This window comes from Corapipo altera, unplaced genomic scaffold (assembly GCF_003945725.1).
Source record: "Corapipo altera isolate COAL_440 unplaced genomic scaffold, ASM394572v1 0, whole genome shotgun sequence".
Classification (NCBI taxonomy): Eukaryota; Metazoa; Chordata; class Aves; order Passeriformes; family Pipridae; genus Corapipo; species Corapipo altera.
This window is the reverse complement of record NW_020884872.1, coordinates 21,677,663-21,696,234: the sequence shown is the minus strand read 5'-3', so window position 1 is coordinate 21,696,234 and position 18,572 is coordinate 21,677,663. Positions and strand designations below refer to the sequence as shown.

At 39.1% G+C, this 18,572-nt stretch overlaps 1 protein-coding gene across 3 annotated transcripts in view; it reads right to left on the bottom strand.

Annotated features, from left to right (window-relative positions):
• The window catches only part of NLGN4X (neuroligin 4 X-linked), a 178,811-nt gene extending 160,486 nt beyond the window's left edge, over positions 1–18,325 (bottom strand). For 2 of the 3 annotated variants that reach the window (XM_027639555.1, XM_027639572.1), the window contains exon 1: positions 17,931–18,325. The gene's annotated coding sequence lies outside the window, so the exon portion shown is untranslated. Of the gene's footprint in view, positions 1–13,276; positions 13,298–17,930 lie in introns of those variants that run through there. The other variant, XM_027639563.1, reaches the window with a different exon arrangement.
• Positions 18,326–18,572: the final 247 nt, after the last annotated feature.

Below are 18,572 nucleotides of genomic sequence, written 5' to 3'. Positions count from 1 at the left end.
GTACTCAGTCCAGTAACTTGGAATTGTTTCCACGATGCTGCAAAATTTGTAGAAATACACATCTGACTATATACAGACTTCTGAAACAGACACATGTGGTCAATATTAATATGGAGGATAATGATAAAGTGTAAGCTTGATTGCAGCCCAATTTTCAAAAGTTTTGAAAAACTACTGGTTCAAAAGACCTCTCTGGTGACAAATATCTGCAGCCATAAAATCCTTGTCTTTCTCAAGCACGAAGAACCCCAAGTGTTGTTATTTTTCAAAAAGTAATTCCCTATTTGTAGAAATTTTTCCCAACATAGGTAAGTACGCTAACAAAGGTATTCTGCATGAAAGTAACAATTTGAAGTTTCTACAAATAAACTAAATCTTCCACTAATACATAATCCATATTACAAACACTTAAAAGCACTGCAGTTTACAGTTCTTTTTCATTCTTTTTTTTCCCGTTCACATGTCTAAGATGCAATTGAGACTCATAGATGGTTAAGTGATAAATGCCTTTGTTGTATCATTATCTGGTTTTAGTTAAAAATTCAATTACTAGATCTCCTCAATAAACAACAGGACATCAGGGCAAATGTTTATTGGTTTTGCTGTTGTTTTAAATATAGCTCTTAACTCTTACAAGAGCTTTTAAATAGAGCTCTTCACTTTGCATTATTTAAGGGAGGGCTTTAAATTTTTTTATTCTCAGAAGATGAAAATTAACTTGAGATACCAAGAAAAAATTTCCTCTGTAGAAAACATTGCTCATATGCTTTTGAATTAGATTCTTGCCATGTAATCACTTCCAAAGATGTGAACAGAGATTATCCCTATCTTATTATCAGTACACAAAAAAATGCTACTGTTTCACTCAAGGATCCAACTGCAATGTATGCCCTCACAAAAACAAACCTCCCATTGCTGGTATTCAAGTGACAGTTGCTCACAGTAAAAGAACCACTCCAGATGGTCTTGTTTTTCTTTTTAAGAATTTGAGTTTGCATTTGTTGGTTTTTTTAAATCACTCCTGAAAAAAAAAAAAAGCTAAAAATCTCTACATATAAAAGCCATTCAAGATTATCAAGTGGATGCATGCAATGTTTTGTTTGACAATAAAACCCACCAAACATTTAAATGAGCTGAAAAATTAATGTACATATATATATTTGCACAAACGATATTTTTTTAGAACTTTGAATTTTTTTTATTTGAAAAATATTTTTAAACATGAGCCCCATTAAAAATAATTCATCTACATCTAATCCTTTAGCCCTTTTTCTGTGAGAAATATAAACAGCTGCTGCTGAATTCTATTCCCTTCTTTGGTACTCTTCAGTAAAATTTTGAAATAGAATTATTTGTCATTAATTGGAGTGCTCACCTATTATTATAAATAATAAAGCTAGTCTTCTGCTTCCAAATTTTTTATATCGCAATTAATTGATAATGTCAAAAAGAGTAGGGGTTTAGAATGTTCAGCATTGGCTAGAAGTGAAAACTGGTATTTTTATGGCTGCATTGGGGAGTTTAAATTTTATGTCTTGAGTTAAATACATTTAAACAGGCAACTCGTGGAGATTTTCTTTCCGAAATATTTACAAAATTTCCAGTGATTATATTGTGAACTTAGTCCTCTTAACTATTGTACATCACATTTTGCCAACCCCAAAAAATTCAGCCACATCTCAACTGTTTTTCTGCTTAGCAAAACTTGCAAAGGAATAAGAGATGATAGTCTGAGTCCTTAAACTCAGCAACAGTAAAACATATCTGTTATAATTATTTCAAATTGATGCTATGCCAATTATATTTTTTTCACCCCTTTTAAATTCAGAATAATTGAAAATCCTATAAAACTCCTCCACACATTTTTCAAAAGGATGTCTCATATGAATGTACTTGGAGGTAACCAGCATATAAAATGCTCTCTTTCTTTCATACATCATGATCTGCACACATCGTAACTGGGTAGTTTCTATTTTTTACGTATGACTAAAATCACTGAATGACTATGTTGCATAGAAGAATGAAATTTCTTGACACCAATAACCCACAACAAACTATGAGAAACCTGCCAGCATGCCAAAGTTCAAAAAGGACTACAGTCTGATGATTAATTTGAGTCACAACCTCAAATTAAGGCAAGATACTGGACTATTGTTACCATAGAGTTTTTTGATTTTTTAATTTTTGTAGATTTTAGAAGTAGCTGTATTATATCCCTTACCCTTGGCACAGTAGTTTACACATACCCAACCCTATTACCCCATTCCATATCAATTCCTCCTAAATTCCAGTAATGTATTTAGTCTCTTTTTCAAGGTAGGCCTTCATTCTGTTTAAGAACATCTGCACCCTGGCCTGGACAACAAGATATCACCCAGGCAAAGCAACCTTCAAACCCAGAACTTTGGAAAGCCTCCAAGGACTGTACGTGCTCTGAAGAAGATGAAGGTGAGGAAGAGGGAGTCCCAAAACTCCCCCAGACTCAATTCCTGAGCGCCGGGGCGGGGGGTGAAGCGGGGCAAAGGCCAGAGGGTGGACAAACAGGGATTGGATGGACATCATTATAAAAATTGTAACACCTGGGTCGGGGGCACGTGCGTGGTTTGTATTCTCAGAGCCTGAGAGGCTTCATTAAAACCTTCCCTTTTCTTACCTCCCGCTTAATTTGCCCTGGAGTTTTTTCTCCCTGAGTCTTTTAGGCAACACTATTAATGGCATTCAAGCATACCAGGCATCCAACAATCCTACAACTCCATGAAGAAAATGTCTTTGAAAATGATACGAATGATCAAACGTCAAGAACTGTAAGCCACAAAAAGAGAAGTCCTATATCTTAAAAGGAGACCTGTAACTTTATATAAACAAAAATAACAATAAAGTGCAATTGTAAGAGACCTCTGCTTCAGAAATAACATGGGTGTCTTAGATGAGGCCTTAGAACAACAGGAAAGCCAATAGCATATAGTCTGTGGAACAATGTAAACTGACCAAGATCAAGTTTCACCTGGTCAAATTCATTTATTCCTTAATCACACGTGCTTAATCTCATGCTGAAGAAAACCTTAAAAGGGTCAGTTTCATCCCAAAATTCTTATTTATTCCCATAAATTGCACTGAGAGCCTAGAATAATTAGTTCACACACACCTGTCTACAGTTTAAAAGCAGATCTCTGGTATGCAAGATGAACCAACCCACAGGGGACTCAAGGAAGTCAGCATATACTTTCAATACTTGCACTAGACATCAGTTAATCTGGTCAGCACCTGACAGCATCTAGACTGAAGGATGAGTAACAAATATTGATTTTTGTTACATTTTGTCATAGCTACAGCCAAAACGGACTGCATTTCCAAGAGATTCAGAACTATGATTTTCAGTGGCATCTGAGCTAAACTAGTAGTGTAAAGACTTGATATAGGAAGTAAAGGGCAGCACTGACAGACAGACAGAGTCCTCACTGATCTGACAGAGCCATGTTTGAGAGAGGGATACTCATTTACTAGTAGGGAAATCACTGAAATCCAGAGGTTGTTGGTGCCTCACACCAAAGTCATCTTCACTGAACCAGGTGTAGAAAAAAAGAAGCGTGAAATTTTTGTCATATAGCTCAGCACATGTGAGTATGAACTGATTATCTCAAATACGTGGACCTAAAAATAAAATGCATTATCCTGTGTAATATATGCAATAGGCAGTTGAAAAAAAATTTTAAACATGGCCTTACTGAATACATATACAGTTCACAGTGGGAAACAGAGTAGCAGCCCTGTAAGGATCTTTCATCAACCACTAACGAGTTAGGCATATTGTAAAATGAAGAAGGGGGTTCGTGGTTCTTTTTTTTATTCATTCCTAATTATATCAGAACAGTCCAGAATCAAGAGAGTCACAATTTCTCAGGTTCTTCAGTTTGCATCAGCCAACCTCTAAGAATAATTAATCTGAGACATCCAGCCACTGAATAACTGATCTCATGGTCTAAAGTAGTTACTTGGACTATTAAGAAATTTTTGCATTCTTCCAGTGCATAGCTCTCTCAGGAAAGAAAACTGAGGCTAGGCTTAAAAATCTGATGAAAAAAATCTGCCAGTGTTGGGAATAGTTTGAAAGACCGAATTAGTCAGTAACCAGATCAAGAAATTTTGTGGGCATTGCTGTTTGCCACTACAAAAGCCAAGATCATCAAGGATAACACTGTACTCCCTGCTGTGGTACCTCAGCTGCTGATGAATTTGGCCATCTGAATATGCAGCATCATTCCTCAAAGTACAGTCTTCTGAATGTGGCGTTTCTGGGAACAGCACCAAAATATGACAGCAGTAACTGTATGTGTTGTTAATGCCTGTGGCTAGATTTTGTATTTTGGAATACCTTGAGGCACTGGGTAATGTAGATATTGAGCAATTCTTGTGATGATTTACAAAGTCATAGTGCATCTAAATATACTATGGCAATTACTGTTTGATAAATGATGCAGTCTTAGAAAGAGAGGACACCCTTCCTTCCAAAGCATCCATTATGAAATAACTGAAGTTATAAGGGGATACAAAGTCACCTCGTAGTTTCAAACAGTGTACAAAAAAGTACTTTAAAAATAAAGGTATTCTACAGATATATTATGTCTTTACCTCGAGCAAGCCGAAAACAAATAAAAAGACCCTTGGAATTCTCTATACTCTCTCTTTCTGAGAAAAAACAAGCATTCAGGCAAAAGTTCTATGTTATGTCTACATGACCCTGATTTTTGTATCTCTAATGTTAAATTGAAGTGATCTAATAGGAATTTTTCATTCATGAATGCTCTTAAGGCATGTTTTGCCTTGAGTATACTAATATCTCAGCCTTACTAATGCCAAGGCTCTGCAATTCACAGCTCCTTAAGTTTTCCCCTAAGCTGTTGAGGCAGCGTTTTCCAGAGCCTCCACAACATTATTTTTATTTTTCCCTTGATGTTCTCAAACTCTGGGTCTTGTGTTGTTATGATCACAGTCTCGCAACTGTAAAATCCAAAGGTTTTGTATGGCAGGTACCTGTGGAAAAAACTATAACTACAGAGAGAACGGTCCCTCTTTTGCCTATCCTTCTGCATCAGCTTCAGCTTTCCTGGATTTTTGTTTTGTGGAGTTTAGTTTGCAATAGAGAAACACAAAATGTATTACACAGCAAAAAGAGAAATAATAAACATTTTAATACTTAGTAAATATTGTCCAATAATAAATTTTAATAACCGATGTGCAACATATGAACCCAAAAATTACCATGCTTCAATCAAGACTTATAGCATCAACAACTTAAACAACCAATGCTCTTTGTGTAAAAATATTTATGAAAATCTAGAATGAAAATTCTATGTCTCTAGGCTGCCATACCAGGGAAAAAAGAAATGAAGTCACAGAATCATAAACTCACAGAATCATTAAGATTGGAAAAGATGTTCAAGATCACTGAGTCCAACCTTTGACCAAACATCACCATGTCAACTAAGGCATAGCACTAAGTGCCAAGTCTAGTTGTTCCTTCAACAGCTCTAGGGATGGTAAATCCATCCCTTCCCTGGGATTCTAATTCCTTCCAGCCCATTACAATGCTTAACCACCCCTTCAGTTAAGCATTTCTTCCTGATGTCCACCTGATCCTCTCCTGGTGCAGTTTGAGGCTGTGTCCTCTTGTCCTGTCACTGGTTGCCTGAGAGAAGAGGCCAACCCCCACCTTGCTACAATCTTTCAGGTAGTTGTAGAGAGTAATAAGGTCACCCCTGAGTCTCCTTCTCTCCAGGATAAAGAATCCCAGCTCCCTCAGCTACTCCTCACAGGACTTACTCTCTAGACCCTTTGCCAGCTTCATTGCCCTTCTCTGGACTTGCCCCAGCACCTCAATGTCTTTCTTGCAGTGAGGAGACTACAAAGCTGAACACAGTATTCAAGGTGTGGCCTCACCAATGCCGAGTACAGGGGATAATCATTTCCCTGGTCCTGCTAGCCACACTATTTCTGATACAAGCCAGGATGCCATTGGCCTTCTTTGGCCACCTGGGCACACTGCTGTCTCATGTCCAACTGGCTGTCGACCAGCACCCCCAGCTCCTTTTCTGCTGGGCCACAGTCTTTCCCAAGCCCATAGCACTGCATGGGGGTGTTATGACCCAAATGCAGGACCCGACACTTGGCCTTATCCATCTTCATACAGTTGTTCTCAGACCACCAAACCAATCCTGTCCAGATCCCTCTGCAGAGCCTTTCTACTCTAGAGCAGATCAATACTCCCCAAAACCTGCTGTCCTCTGCAAACTGAGGGTGCACTCCATGCCCTTGTGGAGATCATCAATAAAAATATGAAATAAGACTGGCCCCAAGTAGTCCTAGGGAACACCACTTGTGTCTGGTTGACAACTGAATGTAACTCCATTCACCACCAATCTCTGTGCCTAGTCATCCAGGCAGTTCTTAACCCAGAGAAGAGCACACCTGTCCAAGCCATAGGCTGCCAGCTTCTCCAGGAAAATGATGCAAAAAACAGTATGGAAGTCCAGGTAGACTACATCCACATACCTGATCCCCTAGTTATCCTGTATGTGCCATGTCATCACACTCAGTCAACTTACTACCTTCATGATCTTGGTGGATAGGCCAGAGTGACTACTGGCCTGACTTTAGTTACATCCAGATCAGAGAACCTGGAAGCATTTCCTAGTCTGAGTGTTGAAGCTATATCCTGGTTCTGTACTTGGGCTAGGCTCACATTCTCACTTTCTCCCATCCTTCCCAAAGTGGTCATTTTGTGCATTTCTGAAGCAGGATTGAGTGGTGTTGCAGGTTTGCAGTTTTCTCAGTCTAGATATCTGAAAATCATTTTGCCTTCTACAGGACATTAGACAATAAAAACTGAACAAAGGAAAAAGAAAGAAACAAAAAATAAATTCATTCCTTTGTTCTTTTCCTCCCTCCCCCAAAATATCTATTTTCAAAGTTATATGAAAGAGTCTGGAAAGCATGTAACAGTCTAGACAAAGTCTAGATTCTTCATCTTCATCTAATCTATTCTCTTTTTTCTTTTTTTTTCTTTTGTGGAATAATGTTTATGTTTTTGGAAATAAAGGCAAAATATTGTTCTAAAAAAATTGAATTCTTCAGTCAAACTTTTTGCCAATCTCCTCTACAAAAATAGTTCTGGGCTGAGATATCCTGTTACATAAAATGCAGTGCTTATTTATTCTTAAAAAGTATGTACTATAAATAATGATTCCCGGTGCATGTCAGAGCAGAAAAAGAAATTGCTGTAAAGTAATAATGTTGTAATTGAGGGTTTTTTCCCTCCATTTCATTTTTCTTCCTTCTGTACATGAAACGTCTATCTGTCTAAACAAAAAGTCTGAGCACATACTAGAAATTACAATGGATTAGGAACTAAAAAACTAAAAACATTCCCACTTGACTTTAAATTCTGATAAAATATAATCCTATATAGTAAGAATCATCTAAAGGGGACAAATAATCTTAAAATATGAATTTATCTCTAAAAATCATTTAAGTTCTTAGCCTATTTACACATAGTAAAATGTGTGCCATGTTCAAGAATCCCGTTTTCACCACCTCCTGTCATTCACCTCTATCCTTGTCTTAACTTTTCAGAGTGACAGTGTCAAGAAGGTTAATGCAGTTACATGAATTTGTGATGGACCATTTCACTCACATTCACTAGGGTAAACATATATAGCTGACAGTTAACAATTTACTCCACAGAGAACAAGTTCTTCTTAGCTGAAAGGAGATCTCTACCAAATTAATACATTAAATGATGAGATTTTAGCTGCAAAAGGAGCAGGAAAACCCTGGAACCTATCTTTTTTTTAAGCACTAAATGCTTCCAGACACTCAGTTATTAGGCACAGTGTCACTGAAGAAAATGGCATAAACCAATGCAAAACCAGTAATGAGATCTTAGTCATGCTTATAATCTTTCAAATATACAGCTCACAGAAAGTGAAGAAAAATTGCTCTTAAAATTGGTGTTGTATGCATTATGCCCATTTATATATATATAGGGGAAGGTTGTTTATTAAGAACATAAAAGGCTAGTACTCTGTATCCTCTGAGAAAAAATTGTTTTCTTCTGAGTGCTTTATTTCTTACCAAATATCTACTATTTTGAACTAAGCAGAGTAAACCAATTCTATTTTGCTTTAAAAAGTGATCAGAGAAAAGTTTTGGAACTATGGAATATAACTTAGATGTGAAGTAATGGTACAGTGGCAACTGCCCACTCTTTATCAGCTATTACATTAATATCTTTTGAGTGATGTATATGAGTAGGATGAAGATCCATTTTACTCTAATTTTCTTTTCCTCTCCCCCCATGCACCAGTGACAGAACCATTAAAACCCACATAGTTTGTTAAGCCTACCTTTATATAATCCCAGGTAAATTTCTCCCCATTGTACATGCACTTCTCTACAAGAATAGCTTCTCTGAAGAACTGCAGATTAATAGTAAAATTTTCCATGTGGGGAAACAAACAAACAAAAGCACACAAACAAACAAACACTAAAAATTGAAAAAAGTAAACAAAAACTCCAACACCCAAAAAAACCATGTATTTGAAATTAAACCAAAAATATCATTCATTATAATTTGTAGGGAAAACAGTATAAAAACAAACAAGAGTTCTTAAATAGAAATATATTCAGTGATGATACCACTGGATAGGGTTTCCTTAAAAAGCAATGGATTACTTCAATAAATACTTTATTTGGACAAAAATATTTTAAAATATTATTCTGAAGAAAACAGACTTTATTTCAAAGCATACAATCTAGATTCCTATGGAGTGATGACGATATTAAGAATCATACTTTTCCCTTGACCCATAACTTCTACTAAATTGCATCACCTCAGACTAAACCAAACCCTCATGCCCAAAAGCATCGCCTCCTCTTGTAAATTCACCTTGACTCATATCCTGCTACCATAAGTTCTCCAAAATACAGTATTTGAACTGCCAATCCTCTTACTACTACACTCTCTATGCTCTTGTATGTCTGCTATCTCTGTGTGTTATAATATTCTTTTTCTATGGAAGTTAATCATGTTAACTTTCCTTTGAAACTGGTCATCTGTCTGCAACTTATGTTTCTGCAAACTGACTATGATGGGACTCTGGCGGCAACAAGAAGAGAAAGAAAACGCCCCACCAAGTTAGGGATGATCAATAAGAGAGGGAGGGGTTGGGTCATTTAGGAAGCATCCTCATCTTGCACAGAACAAAAGGTAAGAACTAGAATATGCAGTCTCCTCATCTTAGACATAAATATGCTTAGTGCTTAGCTTTCAGGTCTTCAGAGGTAGAAGCTGTCTTACAAATGCTATCACTACTGTTAAGAAACTCATTAATTTTCTTTTCCAAAATGAGACTGGACCATCTCTCCATCATCCTTATTGATGCCTCAGGCTCCACGCAGTATCTTCTCTGACTTTACACATTTTGGGTCCTCTTAAATAAAACAGCTCTAACTGGTTTCAGAAAGCAGTGAACTATCAAGCCTAACCAAAAGGTCACCCTTCAGGGCCAAACAAAAATTGAAATCTACTAGAGAAGGATATTTCTATGAAGTGTTATTATGCAGTGATCATTAACTCATATACAAAATGGAAGACTTATTTAGCTTTCCAATCTTACCTAGCTAATAGCTAAGAGAATTCAACACACTGCCACTATTACAACTGCTCCCATCTCCTGTCCTTTCTACAGCATAACTAATGCAACTTCTACATTGCTAATATAATTTGAATTGCCAGAACAAGAAATCCTTCACAAAAAGATACTCAAATTCAGCATAACAGAACTGCTAATGCAAATCGCCCACGAGATAATGCTGTTTTTACTTCAGCTATTGAAGCCATGGTCACCATATTGACCAGTATTACACCTTTATTAAGGCATGAATGGAAAACATTTCATAGGCTCTGGGATGCTAACACAAATTACAAAGTTACAGAAAAAGAAAAAACAGACAAGCAAACAAAAAAACCCCTTTTGTGCAAAAAGAAGAAATAGAGAAAATTAAAGATCCTAACTACTTGCTCTAATGTCAGTTTTCTCAAGCTAAAACTTTTATAGACAAAACAGATTTGCGCAGGAGGACAATTAACTTGAATATCATATTTCCAAAGCCAACAGGGAAAGGAAAATACAAGGTTAATGGAATACTAGCAGGTTAATATACATTGCTAAACAACAGCACAAAAGAGGATGGACCAGCTCTTCTAGTGAAGAACTACTTTTCCTTGTTCTTGTGTGCCTCTCCATGACTATAAAAACTCTGTGTAAGAGTAATGGCACATGCTAAGTGCACCATTAACCCCCTGAATTTCAGTAATGTCGCACCCAGATCAGGGCAGATAAATCAATGCAGCATCCCTTTCATATCCAACAGTATAAAAATCTTACTGGCTCTTCTAGTTTGCTTTTTTTTTCTTTAATAAAAGTGCCAGCTGGCTTGCATTATCATATTACTAAGGCACTGTATCTGTAACATCTACTTGTAAAGATGATATCAAATCAAAATACACATGAAGAATTTATCTTTAAAAACTCTAACTCAAACACAGTTTTACCCACAAGGTCTTGAGAAAAAGACATAACAAATGTAAGTTTAAACAAGGTAATGTATTTTCTTAACAACTGTTAAATTATTTAGATCAAAGCAGTAAGTCCACCTCTCCTGCACTATAACTTGTGCAACTGAACCAAAGCAAAACACTATGACAATGAGCATGAAATTAATATGCTAGCTCTTCCCTAAGGAGATCTCCTCTAGCTCCATGATTAATTTCCAGTTATGCCAACTGCTATTATTTAATCTGTCAAAACTACTGGATCTACATCATCTGTCCCCAAATTCACCACCTGCACATTTGGAAACTACACACACCGAACATTTCTAATTCAAGCAGCAGACCTACTGCTGGCTGTGTTAATACAAATTCACAGCCTCAGGCACCACAGCTCATCTGTCCAGCTGTGCATAATTTGCAGAAAGTTCTACTTCCCCTCACACCATTGTGTACTGAGTACTTACCTTTACTTTCATGCATATGATATAAAATGCAGTAGGCAGACATAATAGTAATTACATGAGTGATAGAGATACATTCGGCTTGGGAGACTACAGCAAACAAATCAGTGACTATGTACCTGACTGGGAAGGAACACTATGACTAATGAATGTTGTCCTGAAGTGCTTCATTGAACCCTCTGCACTGAAGTTTGGGTGAAGGGTACATTTCATACAGCAGTAACTCCCCAGCTGCTTCCTGTAGTTGTTGCTGTAGTCTTTCTTCGCTCTTTGCTTAAGACATCCCACGAAATACAGGTTTGAAGGCAATTTCATTAGCAGAACTTAATGGGAAGTTGGGAGGAGACTTTTAAGCTCTGTGTATGATATTGCCAGCTCTATGCAAATACTCCATACAATTTTATCCAAATACTGCTTACTCATAGGATCTGACCAAAAGCCTTTTGAAATGAACAGGAATCTTTGCATTGAATCCAAGAAGACCTGATCACACAACAATAGTCTGTCAATGGTCTGTTTACCTCAGTCCTGTTACCCAAGTATTAATGGTTTATGCCACATCCAAGAAGAAAATGAATAAAAATGTATTGTACATTAGACAACATATGGTTTATACAGTGTCCTATATGAATAATATACTAATTTTGTTTATTTGAGAAGATAGATCTGGAAAACATTTACAGCAGATCATAAAACAAAGAATCATACCTCAAAGCATAATATTTCTTATATAATTTCCAAGGAATTGGTTCCATATAGGACCAAGTGCTCAAAAGATGTATTTCATGGACAAAGAATATAGACTGTTGGAGTAAAGTAAGCAAATAAAGAAAAAGACAAAATAAAAAAAGCTATTTCTTTTCAGAGAAAGAATTTTTAGATGTGTGTCTTGGTAATTAAACTATTGATAAATTTTGAGTAATTCTCTGCTCTTTTTAATTGCAGAGTTCTGTGCAGCGTTTGCAAACATCTTCTATTTGACAGAAGAAAAACTGTCCAGTATATCTACTTTCAAGCATAAGATTTATACAAAACTTAAAAATTAAGTCTAAAATCAGTACTACAAAAGTCAGTACAAAATGAAGGTATAGAAATAAACACTAAGAATCTGATTCCATTCCAAATTCTCTATTTCAAAAGAGGCTATCAGCTTTGTCCCTGTTTTATTACATTTGGATAGATATGAAGTAGGACTTTTATATATTCATAAGACAATGCATGCAACTCTCTACTCAATAACAGAAGTCAAAAGTGTGACATGTAATGAAGTATTTGTTTATTGGAATAGAACAAATAGATATTTGGAGGTGATTATTGCAAAATCTGTTTTGAAGCAAAAAAACTCACCAAACAGAAGAGTTATTCAAGTCTTACTTTCCTCCAGAGTTCAAAAGTGTAAAAGACACACTATTACAGAAAATATAACTAATTTATTTGAGCCCTCTCTATAGTATTTCTCTAAAAAGTGTGTTTGGAAAGACTTGCAGACATTAAACTGAGTATCCTTTCACTAAGGGACCAAACTGATATTAAAACATCAAGAAGCTTGATCCTAACCCAGATACATCTGGCAACAATATCACAAAATCACCACATGATGGCACTGACCAAGATGGCTGGTCAGTTCTGGAAAGACTATTAACTTGACAGCAACACACAGAGCTTGAAAATCTGTTCCTTCTAGATCTGCACTGGGCCTGTAGCCCATCAGAACACTACAGCAACAGACATTTTCAAAATAATCAAGCCATCAGACCACTTCAATTAACAATTTGGGACAGAAATCCTATTCATGATTGTCGTCTTCCATTTCTGGCTGTCCTAGACCTCTTCTAATTGGCAATGACTACCTCCAGTTGGAGGACAAAGGAAAGGTCTTCCCTCCGAACTCATCTGCACGGAGAAGCAGTAGGCTATCTCTTTTCGTCTACTGTGTTCAACAGATGCAAATCTGAAAAATACTGCTAGATGAAGTTTGCTAACATCAAAACATGCCACTGCTATTTCCTCTGTCATCTATTATGATATAATAGTGAAGTGGCTTAGTCTTAATGATCTGCGTAAATACATCTCAAAAATACTTTTATTTAAAACCAAATTCATACGCAAGTAAATACAAATTTGTATTTATACTCATCTTATATATGAAATCACAACAGTCACTGCAGAATTAGTAAGAGCGCCATTCATTCTCAAAGCTTACCTCTCTTGAAAAGTTCAGCCTCCCCATCAAGTTGCAAATCTCAGTTAGTACATAAATAACAGAAGACGGACAAGCGTGGAAAATCCTAACCAACCCTCTACTGAAGCTAGTCAGTGGCATACACTTTGTGAAATACGTCCTTTGACACTGAGTAGTGTGTGGGCTCAGCACAGAAGACAGACGAAAGAAAGAATCATACATTGTGACATCAGTGACTACAATTTATTTTTAGATTATTACAGTACAAATCTGAGCATTCCTAGCTAGGGATCGTTCCAGCATGTAGTAATGCATTCGGTTTGAATTAACCATGACACTGGTAAAGCCCCACTGCAGATCTCACAGGATAAGCCAGCGTTCTACAAGGGCTGCTTCTCGTCAGACCCTCATGCGAGCTATACGTAAAGTAACCTTTTCTCATATACAGTTTATTTCTAATGTCAAAATTCATCTCCATTACTTTACATGGGTTAAAGAGGGATGAGCTTGCCAGTAGCATCTCCAGAATAATTTCCAACCTTTTAAATTCAACCACTGCAAACTGTCCATAAATCCTATCTTTCAATTTTCTCTTCTCTACCCTTTCATCCATTTCAAAGTTGAGAAAAGTCTATTACCATTTTGCCCTATTTCATTGCTAAAAATTTTCCAGAAGTATTCTAAATAAAACTTGTTTTTCCTCCACAAGACAGCAAGGTGGTTTTTCTCTTTTGTGTTTGGGGGGTTTTTTATTGTTGCTTTTTTATTTTTCTTTCAAATCCAATCTGGGGACTACTAAAACAAACACAATGAGAAGTGGAGAACTATTAAAAGGTGACAGAGTTGAGTACATAACCCTGTCAGGTGTGAGGATCAAAATGGCTCACAGCATAAATGCTTTACAAACATTGCTTGAGAGCACCTGAGTTGAACTGCGACAGAGGATAGCTGCAGCTGGACATGAGATACTTACACTGATTTGTGCAGCTTGTGTTTATGTTTTATTAGATTTTTTTATTTCTTTAAAGAATTTCTTTAATCTAGTGCACACAACTAAGCAATTTACTCATGCAGAAGAGATCTTGAATCCAAATGACAAGTCTTCAAGCGACAGAATGACTAAATTATATGCTGGTTAGAGCATGATGCTTATTCCTGCCCTACCCAGGTGGAGCTGTTCTTTACACTATGTGATTCAGCCATCAAACAGCAGCACGCGTGTTTGAAAGGCCAAGAGGAGGCTGTATTGAGAACCTGTCAAAAACAAATGTGCAAACCTCTATGTAGCAGTCAGTAAACGTTGCTTGAATCACTCTTTTGTTACAAAAAAAAAAAACCCACACAAATTCTTTTTTCTATATGATACCTTTAATACAAAGCTCCAGTTAAACAGTTTTTCTTTCTGCCTCTTGCTGTCATCTCTACATGACAGGCCTTCAGCTGAAGGATACTATTCAGATTGACATTTTTATCAAAGGTAAAAATTTTCAGGTGAATGATCTGCCCAAGAACATAGGATCAGCTAAAAAGATACAGCATTTGTAAGAATACAAAACATATAGGATAGCACGAAATCTCCAATAAACTTACCAGTTTTATCACTTGTCCTAATTTAATGCAGTTGGACTATTCATGCTATAAGCCTTGGTTTTGTTTGCTTGCATTGTGATGCCTTTAAAAGAAATTACACTGATCACTGTGCTTTGCTGATCAAGAAAAAAAATTGGGAATTTTTGAGTTTACAGTCTACATGTGTGCATATGTATGCATTTTAAAATAATAGTGGGCAAGTGATCATTCCCTCCAGAAATGCAGAAGAAAGAAAATGTATTTTCTTACCTATATAAATGTATTCCAGTACAGACCAAAACTAAGGGCCAGTAAATTCTATTTATAAAAAAGGGAAAAAAAGGATTCAAATTAGCTTTGAATTAGCTCGGTCCTCTTGAGGATCAAGACGTTTTGGATGTCAAACTGAATTTCAGTTTTAGTATCTGGTACAACTTAATAGGTTGCACTTCCACACAACACACCAACAACAACTGGATCTATACGATGCACAGGCATATCAATACAGAAGCGAGAAAAAGCAATAATAGCTATATATTTGTACACAAAGGAATAATATTTTCAAGATTTTATAAATGAGGTCAAAATCAAATTTTTTTTTATACTATTCTGAGAAAATTACATACGACTATAAACACTGCTGTTTTGAGTAACGAAAAACTATGACATTTTCATGTTCTCAGACTAATGATTCATTGGAATATGATTCATAAGACAATGCATGCAACTCTCTACTCAACAAGAGGTACCTTAATGCACATCTATACAGGGGCTACCTATACAGAACCCTACAAAGATATTGACAGAATACAAAATGTATATTTTTAAGTAAAATGAAAATAAAATGTTTGACACATGAAATCAGTTCACTTTTAAAAAGCAAAGCCATGCTTTAACCTAGGAATTAAAACCAATGCAAATAATTACTTCTTAGGGTGACAGTTTATTTCTTTAGTGCTAACAGAGGATTTATACATTTAATAATTAATAAATCTAATTTTTGTCCCAAAAATATGGACTACTGCCCTTTCATTTATGAGATGTCTATATTAGCAGTTGCATTTCTGTTTTTAGAGGAGAAAAAGATCAGTGATTTTCATTTTGGTCTAACTGCTTGCAAATTCCTCCAATTAAGAATTGTTTTCTAATCACCTGCTTCTCAACACATGGATGTACGCCCTCAACATTAACAATTTAAAACCAAAAATCAGACCAGAATTTTAGCGTTGTTTGCTTTCAACACTTATCAAACATGGCTCAAGAGGTCTTTCGGGGGTTTTTGGGGGGAGGGGTTATGGGGGGTTTTTTTGTGCTGGTTTGTTTTTAGATAGAAAACAACTAAACATATCTGTGCGTTTCAGCCATCCCCACGACAGGTAGTACCTGCACAAAGCCTGTGGCCGCGGACAGCTGGACACAGGCACCCTGCACCGCAGCTCAGGTGCCGCCGTCCCCCCCGGCTGACCGGACCTCCTCCGCAACGGGCTCTGTCGCTGGCCGATTCTCCGCCTCCACTCCCGCAAGTTTTCCCACCTCCTCGCTCTCCCCGCCGCCCCAATCCCGACAACTCCCCGCCAAGCTCCCCTCTGGAGCATCGCTCTCCCGCGGCGGGCGCGGGACGGCCCCGCGGCGGGAGAGCGGCGCTGCGGCGCGGGAGGCGGCGGGAGCGGCTGGAAGGGCCCGCACCGCCACCTGGCGGCCGCGCCCCGCCCCTGCCGCCGCCGCGGCCCCCGCAAACTTCGCTCCCCCCACGCCGGGCGCCCGAACCGGCCAAGTTTCCCGGCCGCGCCGCCATCTATTCTTAGCCTTGCTTCAGGCACGACGGCGGGACACCTGCCCCGCACCGCTCCCGCTGCCCTCGTCCCGCACCCGCCCGCAGCGGTTGCATCCGCGGGGATGTGTGCGGGGGCAGGCGGACGGAACGGCAGCCGCGGTGGGGCCGCCCCCGCTCCCCGGGGCGGTGCGGGGCTGCCATCGGCCTTTACCCTGGGAAAGGGCAAAGCGCAGCGGCCGCGGAGGTTCCTCACGCCGCCCGCCCCAGCCCCAGCTTTGCAGAGAAGCCGATTTATTGCCGAGCTGGGGATGGAGTGGGGGAGTGGGGGCGGGTGGCGGTGGTGCTTGTCTTTTTTTTTTTTTTTTTTCCTTCTTTTCTTTTTCCCCCGCCCCCCGCCACCGCTCCGCGCACGCTGGCTCTCCCCAGTGCCAGTCCGCGCTCATCACGTGCGGAAGCCCATGCCCATCACAAAAGCGGGCATTTTACCCGTGCCCGGAAAGCAAAGAAAGAAAGAATGAAAAAGAAGAAAGGAGAAGGGGAAAAGGGAATTTTAAAAAAAAAAAAAAAGGGAAGAAGAAAAACCCACCACGGAATAGCTCAAGCGAAAGCGGGTGAATCGCTTAATCCAAGAAGAGCAAAGATTTTCTCTGAGCAGCCGCCTCCCTTGTTCTCTCCCCCCCCCACACCCCGCCCGTCCCCGTCCTTTTGCTTTTTCGTGCTTGTGGTGGTGGTGAAGAAAGTGGTTAACCAAAAACCTACGTGTTGGTTTTGTGTTTCCCTGAAAACCACAGGCGCACACAGAGCATGAGGTAGCGCTCCTGCCCCTCTCCGCGCTTGCAGGAAACTGTGGCTTTGCTCTTTCTCTCTCTGCCTATACTGCAGATATTTTTTCCTCCTCTCCTCCACACTCTTCTGTTTATTTGTCTGTAAGGCAGAGCTACTTTGTAAACATCTCACACAGAACCCCAGAGCCTTTCCAAATAGCTGATTGCAGCAAAATGCCTCCCAACAAATTATGGTGCAAAGGGGATAGATATAGGGGACGAGACCGAAGCGGGTAAAAAAGAAATAAATTTGCATAAATATCGATATGTGACAAAGAGATCGCGTATGATGGTGGAAATGTCAGAAAGAAAGTATCGCTTTATCATGATGGGAAAGTAAAAGCACAGACGACTGCAGCAAACTGCTCGCCCTTTGCCAGAGTACCAACTGCAACACCTCTCCCTCTCTCTCCCACCCTCCCCGAAAAAAAAAAAACGGGGGGCAGAAAAAGCAACAGAAAAAAAAAAATTAAAATGAACACTCAAACTGCAAATCCGGTACTCCTACCTTAACACTGGGATAGCTGCAGAAGCATAGGGGTCTTTTTTACACAGCCAGAATCTTTCAGGAAATCCTCTCGGGCTATCATGCAGCCAGGATTATTCACACACGGTTCCTGCTCTCCTTTTTGGAATCCAACGCGATTGGCTTCTCCAAAGGAATGCAACGACCACGAAAGGGGGGAAAAATTAAAAATAACAACAAGAAAGACAACAACACTGGATTTGAAGGAAACTCGTGTTCTCGGTTGTAAGCGACCTACATTCAGGCAGAAAATTCATTGCAATCAGTGCGAGAGGGAGAGTTGAGTCTGCGAGTAGGAGCTGTGATTGCCTATGCAGAGAGACCGAGCCGCGGAGAGACTGATCTGCAAGGCAAGGCGAGCTGGGAGAGGGAGATGGGGGGGGGAAGAGAGGAGAGAGGGGAGGGGGGGAGAGGTCCAGGCTGTACCAGGCGCTCTCCTCCCGCTATTGGACCAAACTGAATGAAATTCACAAAGCCGGCAGCCAATGGCTCCCCGCAGCCGGCCCCATCGCTACAGAAACCGCATCTCCATCCACAGCCCCCTGCGAAGGAGCGTCGCATCCCCGCGCCAAGCGGCGTTGGCGGAGCCGGGCTGGGGACCGGGGGGGCTGCACAGGTGGGCTC